Below are 11276 nucleotides of genomic sequence, written 5' to 3'. Positions count from 1 at the left end.
CCTCTTTTAGAAGAAAACAAAATGTATTCACTCAGGCAACGGTGTCACAGCACACATTTAGTCCTAGAGCATGTATTCATTAGGAGGTAATTACATTTCGTTGGATCTTCAAACCGCTGATTTTATCTAAGCCTCTTTATAAAGCCTTCTGTTTCAGTCCCCCTTCCTGAATCCATTTTATTCCTGAATTTCTATGTCTGCTTAAAAAACATTCAAGTTTATTTCTGCCTTAAGCAACTTAAAGGTTGCGTTACATGTACCTCTCATCAGACAGCAATCCTTACTGCGCTGTATAGGTGTAATACAGGCACTGAGGCAGGCCTGTAGCTCTCAGGACATCCAAACCCCAGATTTTGTAACACCCGAGGTCATGATGTGGACGTAGTCGAAGTATCCAAACTGCTTCTCAAAATGGATCGCAGCCGAATGATTCATTTGGCTTTTGCACTGCTGAGGTGGGAAATGCCAACTGCTCTTTGCAATTCCAGGCCTAAAGCACTGTGCACTGGTGCAGAGCATGCCCGTGCTCTGCTGATAGCAGCTACTTAGGAGAGCTTTGTCAAGTATACACTTTAATTAGGATGAAAGTGTAACCCCTACAGAGAGGGCAGAAAGGTCAGGGTGGGATGCTGGAGGAGTGCTCTCTACGGGGAGCACAGACTACAACAGCAGAAGCTTGAGCTAGTAGAGGGTGTCCAGAGAGATGAGAGTTTTGACTACATGTGAATCGGCGGGGACTGCAGCTGGAATGCACAGCTGGGGAGACGGGTGGGAAGAAGGCTAAACCTCTTTTTAGAGCTCTGCTGATCAAGGAGCTTTAACCTAGTGCTGCCAGGCTCACTTCTGAAACGCTTCATGATGTGGCTTGGATCATCCTCCTGTGGGCAGGAAGGAAAGTGTCGCTAATGCACTGGAGTGTTCTAGTATTCCCTGCTGTATAGGGGATGGAGCGGAACACAGTGATATTTGATAGGTAATACTTACTAGATGTTGTGCAAAAAAATACGTAAAACTCAGAGGACCTGGCCCTTTATAAAAGCAAGAAAACTAACTGTGGAAAACACATGAGATCTAGTATGGAACAACTGATAAGTCCATCAAAGGAGTCCCCATCACAGTATTTTTGTGTCTACCGAAAAATTATTACCTGGGCTCTCAGCTGTAAATTGCATCCCCAAATAAGATATCAAAGCCAGTTCATCATTTTCTTACATAAACATATCTTTCCTTATGCTCACAGTCCAGGCAAGCTGAAAATCTATGTCTCTTACAGTCCAAGACAGTTATCGTTTGAGTTACCTTCCTCTGTTTCCCATGCATCTGCTTATAAGTACATTAGCAAGAAATCCAGTGAAATGTGCAGAAGTACCTTCCAGACTCATGGAAGAGGAGGCAAACCATTGCCTTATGGCATGGAATATCTAGAGGAAGGCAAACCAAGGTCTTTGAAATAACCGAAAGTCTAACAATTGTTTGTAATAAAAAAAAAGGGGGAGGTGCAAGGGGGGGGGGGGGGAACAAACCATGTTAGCTAGCTAATGTACTACTAGTCATTATAAAATAGAAACATGTGACTCTTGCACTGGACTGATTGGATTGACTAATATTTTTAATCAGAATGTATCTGGTCTGTTCCATTTTTTTTTTTTGCTATGTTAAACCGTGTTGACAGCTATGCTAGGGAAAGTATTCCAATGCACTCAATAGATGGGGAAAGAAATAAAAGCTTCCCAAAGAATAACGGGGAAGAAAACCTTTAAATAAATATAGAAATGAGCTTAAAACCACAAAAATCTGTTGATGCTAGTATTGACTTTTCCCAAATATTAGGCATGTTTGAATCGAAAATCCTGATCCTTCTCTGGCAGAATGGAATTGGGGGGCAGGGAGGGAAACATCCGAGAAGTTTAAAATTTTCAAAATCTTGTGATGAAACCATTTTTGTTTTTCTAGTTTTGTTTTAATTTAATTTTTCAACTCAAATAGAATCTCACTTGGGTTTCTTTAAATCTGAATGCCAAAACAGTATTTTATATAAACACTTTTGTTTTAAATTTGTGCAGTAAGCATTATTTTTTTGGTCTGGATGTTTCTTCCCCATGAAAAGTGTTGGTGCCATGAAAGCTGTTTTTCCTTTCTGCTGAACAGTCTTATAATGCTAATAATTTTGTCCAGCCTCTGAATTACACAGCTGCTGGGCTTTACTGTCGGTCCCACTAATTCAGGTTTTCTTGCTTCATGCAATTTGATTAATCCAAATCGTTATTTGAAGTTTATTGTGAAATGTCTATTAAGTCTGGCAAGAACTGTAGCCTAAGTGAAGGGTAACGCTATCTAAAGTTAGGATAGAATACCGTAAGAAATAACATCTTCGTGAAGGAAAAAATAGACTCAGAACTTGCTTCTGAAATATTTCTTCATTTTTGTGTTTATATATAGCAGTCATGTTCATCACAGACAATTTAGAGCATGGGGAGAATACTGGCTCCACTGCACATGTCTTCTTGACAAGGTGAATAAGAGAGTGTCATTTCAGGCTAGTTGTGAGGAGAGTGTGGAGCCCGCTTGGAAGTGGTACAAGGAAAGTCTGCATGCTGCACAGGAGTCGGTCGTCTTTGGAAACCTTTTATTAGTACCAAGCAATAAACTAACTAGCGTGTGTTCAACATCATGAGCTTGAGAGTTCCTCCCCCTACTCAGAGTCTTGCCAGTAGGTGTAACGATTTTAAGCAGTAGATGGCTGTGGAGTTGTTTGGGCTTGATCCTGCAAGGTCTGCTGTTGAACATGGCCTGTTATTCATCTCACCTAATGTACAGTGTAAGTCGCTTCAGGTTGATGCAGCCGACTTACCTGATTTACCCTTTCTGTGAGTGGGAGAAGTGAGCAATGAGAACTTTCCCGCATTCCGGAGCGTTTCGCTATAGGTGGTAGCTGGCTAAATCAGCCTCCATCAGTAGTCACCCGACAACTGTGTATATGCTGTCGGCGCTCTCTCGGAAGCCAATTCAGAGGCCTGCTCCTTAGGAAAGACTTGTAACGCAAAACCGGAGCTGTGTTGAATTCAGTATTTGAGTGGATTTGGAATATTTTGGGGGAAAAAAAGAGAAAATCGTGACTCATTCTAAGACAGCCACAAAGTACAGCAGTGCCAGAATCATAAACTGTTGTCCATGAATGTATCACCCATCTATTAGAGACGGACTTCTGCCAGCAGCTCTGCCAATAAGAGACAGGCTTTTGCCAATAAGTTTTTAAGGTGGAACGTGTTGGTATTTATCACTGGAAGGACAGCATAACATTGTTTCAGATTATTTCCTCCTCCTTTCTCAGTAACCCTAGATACTGTGCTGCAAAGCAGTATCCTTATGTGTGCTTTTTGGACATCGGGAGCAATAAAGGAAACACAGACAACAGAGATTCCAAAGCTTCCAGGGGTCAGCACTGAAATAGGACCACTGGCAAAGGTGCAGCATAAAAAATAAAGCCATGCTTCAGAAAATGGCACATCTTGATATCCCTCATATGGGAACATGGAACCATAGAATGGTTTGGGTTAGCGGAGACCTTAAAGCTCATCCAGTTCCAGCCCCCTGCCATGAGCAGGGACACCTTCCACTAGACCAAGTTGCTCCAAGCCCCATCCAACCTGCCCTTGAACACTGCCAGGGATAGGGCAGCCACAGCTTCTCTGGGCAACCTGTGCAGCACCTTACCACCCTCATAATGGAGGATTTCTTCCCAATGTCTCATCTCAGTCTCCCCTCTGTCAGTTTAAAACCATTCCCCCTTGTCCTGTCACTACACGCCCCATCTCTGGATTTCTTGTAGTTCCCTTTTAGGCACTGGAGCTGCTCTAAGGTCTCCCCTTAAGGATCCTTCTCTTCTCCAGGCTGAACCAGCCCAGCTCCAGAGCAGACCTGCTCCAGCCCTCACAGCATCATTGTCGCTTCCTCTGGACTCACTCAAACAGCTCCTCTTGTGCTGGTGGTCCCAGAGCTGAAAGTAGTACTTTCATAAGAGGGACATGGGTCTGCTTGTCGTTGGGTGTAGTAGTTGTTGGATGTTCCGAAAAACCTAGAAAAATAATCTTATCACTTAGCTCTCCCCACTACTGCCTCAAAATCAGTAGTTCATAGAACCAGATCTCTAGCTGAATCACCCTAGCTGCAAGCAGCAACCTGTATTTTTCTGAGGTGGGTATAAAATATCACCAGTTAAGGACTGAATGGGATAGGTTGTTTTAAGGGGTGTTACGTGTGTTCACACACAAGAAGGGTTAAAAATACCCATCCTCTTCCAGGGGGTGTGCTGGGGAATGAAGACTGTGATCATTTAGAGCCGCTTAAACTCAATCATATTTTCATAGTGCCTGTGTTGGTTATCATAGGCTTAGAAAATATGGTAATGCTGAGAATAACAAGTGATAACTGTAGGAGGGACAGAAAAGCAAGTCTGGGAGCTGATGTAAAGATTCCCAGCTTCTTAACTTTACAGATGACATAATTGCTGTCACCACAATCCATCGATGCAAAGAGGCTGGAAGCAAGCTGGCAGAAATACAAATTTTTCAGTGACTTGACTGGTGGAGTCATTTATTTAACTGTCCTTTTGAGCAATGTTAGGACTCGTATAGGCTTCACATAGAGCACATACTGTATATCCTCCCTATAAAATATGATGAAGCGCAGATCTTTCTGAGCACATTAGCAACCAGATCCAAAACAAGAGGGCTATAATTTTACAGTTACTGAGTGTGATCCATTCCCCCCCCCCCCTTCCTATCCCTTTTTTGGCTGTTACTTTTTAAAGCATGAAATATATCCTGTAGTGTAACTCTTCCTGAAAGAATATATTATCAGTGCTTCTGTGTAGTGGATGGAGCTGTCTAAAGATTTCTGTTATGTTTCTTATTTTCTAAGTCTTTTTCAAATTGTTTTGAGAACAAGACAAATCAAAATCCCTTGATCTAGGAAATGGAAAAGAAGGAGCCAGAATTAAGAGCATTATATAGTAAGATTTAAGTGACTGTTAGGACTTTCAGTACCTTAAGAAATTCTAACTGGATGCTGGCTACAGTGCTTTTGATGTAAGGGAATAGAAGACTGCAAATGCTTTAATTGCCAAAGCCAAGCTTCTTCACTGGTGTTGACTGTGATTCAGGACCACCAAAGGAAACTGAAAGTGGAAGTTATGATGACTGGTGTCTCCTCAAGTGCATAATGAGGGAAACACTGAATGAGATGCGGTACTATTTTCTTGCTCTATCACCACTGACATGCCTTAGGAAATGTGCATGCTCTAACACAGGGAGATACTTTTTACTACATCTGTGGGACTGGCAGGGCAGGGAAACAGACTTCTTTTAAGTTCCTTTTTACACGTTTATTTGGGGAGGGGAAATAAGCTGAAGCAGATAGCAAGAGAAATGTCAAAGGAAAAAGGTTACCTCTGTCTTGTACTGTGTAGGAATGCTTATGCTCCTGTGAGCAGCCCAAGAAAGCGGGAAGAGCTGCTTTGCTGTTGGATCTCCAGAGACTGCCAGTTCCATTTGTCCTCCTAACAGACATTTCCAGAGGTCATAAGTGAATCAACGGGGTTTTAAGTAAGCAAGTATTAAAAGAGTTTTGTCTGAAGCTTGCTGCCTTAGACAGAACCTGTCTCCTTTGGCTGGGATTGTGATTCCATTTTCTTGGCAGCAAGTATGCAGACTGCAGAGCTTGCGGAGCATAGGGAAACTACTGCCTTACTCCAAAACAAGCTGCAGAGATGGTATGGCAAAGCTATAACTTCTCATGTCCCTTAGAGAAACTGGCTGTTGAGCAGACCTGACATTGATGCGTCTGGGAAAGGAGTCTGACAGGGGGGCCCACATAAAAATATGTAGTATTTGATGTTTGAAATGACAGGCGGCCATCTGACTGAAGCACCTCCTTGTCACAGGCCATGGGGACAATGTCTCGCACACTTCAGTAGTTAAAAATCTCAAAAAAAGCCATGTGGTTCTAGTCAGGAGATACTCTGATCTGTTGAGTGAATTACAAAGAACCATCCAGGAGGAACTGGCCTGAAATTCGCTCATCTATCATTCAATATGTAACATGTTTTTTGCATTATGATTCATGCTGTCATTGCAATTGCTGTAACTATCAACTGATAACTGACAGTAGGAGCCAACGTAAACCTCAGGGTAAACAGGGAGGGTAAACATTACTTTCAGAGGAGCTGTGCCTGCTCCACTCCATCAATTAATTTAATTAGCTCCATGAAATGACACCTGCCATTCTTTGTTGTGTTGTAGCGGGGAGATGGGGTTTTAAAGGGGTATGTGTCTTTCCTTCTGCTACATGGCAAAAGTCAACAAGTCTTGTGCTATGGGGGGGGGGGGGCAGAAATGGGCTTCTAGAGTGAAATCATGGTCAGTGCTAGGAGCTCTGCTTCAGTAAGGGAAATCTCACTCCCTGACTTTCAGAACTAGCAACCAAAGTATGAACAAACTTCAAAGTTGACAGGAAGGATAGGCAGTAAAAGATATTGTGTCTTTGCATTTCTGTAGAACAAACTGAAATCATTGCTGTAGTGGAAAAGGTGAGATGACACTTCTCAAAGATCTACTATTTGAACATCATCACTGTACGACGGTGCTTACAATGCTGCCTTCTTGCACACAAAAGACCCTTTTGCTGTGGGAAGAATTCCTGAAAGCCCAAAGAATGCAGGATCAGGTAGAATTTAGGCATGGATGTACTGGCTGTGTTTTCAGAACTTGATATACCATTCCCTTGCTAGTTTCTCAGAATTCCTGGCTCAGAGAGTACTCTTTATTCAGAGAAAGCAGTGTGGCTGGTCTGTGTCGTTGGGACGTAGGCCAGATGTGTGTCGGGGACATGCAGTGTGCAGCACTCTGCTATTTGTTTTCTGAGTGCTTGTATGTCATGGAACTGCCCATACATAATTCAAACATAAGTGAAAGCCACTTTCCTGAGTTCCCTTGTTGATTCATGGAGTCTTTTAACTTTGTAGAAACTTGCAGTGACAAAGGGCAAAGGTAGTTAAGAAATACCCTTGTCTTTCCTCTAGGTTGCATTTGTTTAAATTCCAGTTCCTAATCTGACACAGTGTTCTCAGAGCTGTATCTTTTAAAACTTTCCAGTAACATAAAAAACAGGCACTAAGGCTAACCTGTGTCCGTTTTACAGAGCAAAGGGTTTTCTTAGCTGATCTTTCAAGTATATACATCACCATTTTCTATTACTTATCACTGTAGCATATTTGTTGTATAAGAAGGATGTCTCTTCATTCCTGCCACTGCTACCTTTCATTCCTCCCCAATCTACTTAATGATTTTGGAGGATGAATGAAGAAGCTCTCTCTGGGCTCTTAATGAAAGCTCCCTTTTTATCTTCCATCCTCAAAGTAACTTTCTGATAAGTTTGTTTGTTAGAAAGGGTAAACTGCTTCAGCTCTGGTTTAATTATGATACTGAACTGTAAAAAAGTTTTGTGGAAAAAGATGCTTGGTCAGTGCCAGAGCTGGAAAAATATTCCTGCATTTCTAGAATCACTTAAAACTTGCGGTTGACTTTGCCCTTTGGGATTGCTTTGTACATAGAATCTAGGAAAAAGTTTATTGGCAGAATACTTGCAAAAAGAGCAAAGTCTGGACTTGATTCCTCTCGGTTCAGGTTTTAAATAGCTAATCTTATTTAGGGTTTTCTGCTTTTGAGGAGAAGGGCATAAGAAATCAGGTCACAAAAGAGGTGTCTCATGCTTCGCGCATGTATGATGGTCCCTGCCGCTACAAGTCTGAATTTAAACCTACCATCTGTCTGGATATCTCTGTGTACAATCCCAGAAGTCTTGTTGAAATGGAAAGACTATGGACATCTATCCAGGGTGTCTGAATGTCCCGTGTGCAGTGGGTGTGATCAGTCCATTGGGTATGTAGAGAATGCAGGCAGGTACAGTCTGGCAGTAAGCATTTATCCAGTAAACTGGGCTCAAATTACTGATACAGTGCCTCAATTATAGGCATTTAGGAGCTGTTCTGCATGCATCACTAAGTGCAAAAACAACCATCCCAACCTATGGAGACATCAAAGTCTTGGGGTCACAGTTTAAGACACCACAGTGACAACTGATGCACAGAGTGTGATTTGCACCAAGGAGTTCAGAAAGAATCTACATTTAGCCAAATGGTGAAATTTATTCATGAGCTGAGAGACAGTACTGTGCTAGGAGACTTAGTTGAACCCTATTCAGAGGATTGAAGTGATGCATATGCCTTATGCTGGTCCTCCACAGAGGAATGAAATTCATCCAGTGTGAATAGTTTTGAATAGAGAATGAATATTTAAACCACATGGAGACAACTGATGAATAGAGAAGGAGGATAAATTATCAAATTAATTAATATTAGTAGTGAGTGCTTACAAATACTGCTCATCAAGGACTAGACCTTTTGTTGCTCTGACTGGGTGGGCCCTTGCTGTTTTGAATTATCTTTGCAAGAAAACAATCATCAAAGAAGGCAAAACGTATTTTAAGAAACCCTTTTAATACAGCATAACTCAAAACAAAATATACTATTGTTTAATACAGCTATCATAGGCACAAATCTGAATATATAAAAGTTAGTTTCTTGGCCAGAAAACAGAACAATATCCTCTTCCAATATATTTCTTCTACTTATGAGGATTTTAGTCAAATATAATCTATTTGTTTGTAACAACCTGGAGCATAGCTGGCCCATAAAAGTGGAATACAGAGCAGCAAGCCAAACACTAATGCCTGAATTTTGTGAAGTACTGAATAACGTATTTCTTTGGTTTTTATCAGTACTATAAAATATAAAATTAACTCTTAAATGTAAACCAAACAGAAAACACTGTAATCCAGAAGATTTTGATGCTGTCATGACTACTTTTTTGGGATATTGTGCAACCCACCCAGTTTTTATCACTTTCAACTTCTTTGATGTATGATAGTCTCACTTTTAAATGTTGAAATTTTGCGTAATGCCTGAAGCCAATAAAGAAGAGGATTTAGAGTTTTCTTAAATAACTTCTTAATATTTTTGATTTTTTTTAGTATAAAAATCTCAAAGCTGCTTGTACTTTAAGAACAAAGCATACATGATTTTCTAGTCATAACCAGATATGTCTGCAGTGCAGTACTCAGCCATTCACTTTAATGATTTTGATTTCAAGAACTATGTTTCATTGGAATAAATTTTTGCTCTTGCCACTTGTGAATTTTTACAACTTAGCAAAGATTTTTGAAATATTTAAGTGCCCTCAGATCATTAGAACATCGGATAAAAGGGAAGCTTCAATCTTGGGTTTTATGAACCGCACCCAAAAAAATTATTTCCAGATGGAACTATTATATTTAGTTGACTTAATTTTTTCACCAAATAAGTTATTCACCCCCTGTCCCTGTCTCCTCTCTAGGTTTCCCAGCATTAGTTGTGGTCTGTCTTCCTTAGCTGACACCTTGTAGAGTGTAATTTTATTTCAACACACTTTAACTGATACTTAAATGTTCTGTACTAACATCAGAGTTTTCACTGATGTCTGTTGCTGGCTCAGTTTTATTCCTGTTCAAATCACTGTATCCCCTGCCCTTTCCCCCTGAGTTCATAGTAGTATTTAGGGCATTATCAGATGAGCTCTGAAGATTTGATGTCTCTCTTAACTGTACACTGTCAGAATAGTGGTTCTGTCCTTGATATATCCAAAAGCAGTCATATTTGTGTTTAGGATAAATTAAAACTCTGTGTATCCACTTAGGCTTTCTTCCCAGCCTCAGGCCAGTTGGCTGAGAGGAGATCTTGCTCTAGCCTCTTAATAGCTTTATTTTTGCAAACCAATTTCCTTTCAGCTAGATTTGTGTTTTAATAGAAGCCTTTGGTTTCAATATTCAACTGTGTTGTCATGTTAGCTATTGGCATCGTTAGCACCTTGGGTTTCTTTGTAGCAGCCTTGCAATCTATACGAAACATATCCTCTAAATCGCAGAAGAGACTCTGACCTGTGAACTGGGAAAAAGTCCATGTGCTGTGGTCTAGAGGATAGAGATTACACATATTGCAAATAAATGGCTTAGAGATAAGAAATGTGCTCTGAAGCAGCTGTAGCCCCTCCAGTGGTCTGGAAGGTGAAGCAAGACTGAAGAGGCTGGAAATGTTTGCAAGAACAAACAAGCGAGGGAAAGTTGTTTAACCTTCTCAGGGAATGAAGCATGGGATCCAGGGGGGAATTAATAACTCGTATGTGGATCCAAAAGTCCTGAAGAGACCAGAGTGCATAAGAGCAGGAACAAGAGCCAACAGTGGAAGGAAAGGTTAGAGTACTCTTCTCAACTTCCCTACTATTGGCTGGCAGGAACCCTACCCCTCGGCTCACTGCAGCCTCCTGAATCCCAGTTCCAGGCTGTGGCTGCACTGGGCTCTCCTTGAGGGATAGAATAGGTCCTCCCTTCACCTCACATGGCTCTTTTCTTTCACCTGCTCCTGTTTTGTTCTTTTTCATCTTAGTTACTGACTTAATTCTTCAGAAATTATTTGTAATTATTTGTAATTTGTTCCCCATTATATTGCATTTAACTTCTGCATGTCTTAAGTCACGTGCTTTTCTTGGCTCTTTTTCCTTTATTGGAAAAGGCAGCATTGCAAAGCAGGTCTCTGATAAGCTGATAGCCGCCTGCCCTGAGTCAGCGATGTGATATAAATCAATCTGGGTTATGCAATGATTACGTGTATCAGTACAGCATGAGTCACTCCTCCACAAATCCTGCAGACTTTCACCTGGTTGTTACCTCTAGAGCTTTCTGTCTTTTTATTTTCTTGTTTGGGTTTTTGGTTGCTTCTCATTTTGACGTTATAATGCGAGACTTCATCAGATATACCTTTTAATTTGCTTCCTAATTCCTGTTCCTTGGGCAAGCAAAAAATAGCAGCTTATACAGCTGAACTTCCAAAAGTCCGTGATGCAAAAGATAAAACTCTCTCGAATAGTTGTAGAATAGCCTTTTCTTGTAAATTGCATCACGACTGCTTTGAAATCCAGTGGAAATAATTAAAAAGTGGTGAGAGCATTTGTTGCAAGCCCATCTTTAACATATTAAAATCACTCCTGAAACAATACTGGCTATGGACAAAAGGTAGTGTTTCAAGAAGAAAATACAGAAGAAAATGAAAGAGTTGGCCTGCCACTCCCAACACATGCATGCACAGGCTGCCACAACATTTTTGTAGGTTGTGCCATGATGGAATCACC

Source organism: Pezoporus flaviventris, unplaced genomic scaffold (assembly GCF_033815535.1).
Source record: "Pezoporus flaviventris isolate CSIRO_AGI_PZ_B2104156 unplaced genomic scaffold, CSIRO_AGI_Pfla_v1 ptg000037l, whole genome shotgun sequence".
NCBI lineage: Eukaryota > Metazoa > Chordata > Aves > Psittaciformes > Psittacidae > Pezoporus > Pezoporus flaviventris.
Note: the sequence above shows the minus strand (reverse complement) of the source record.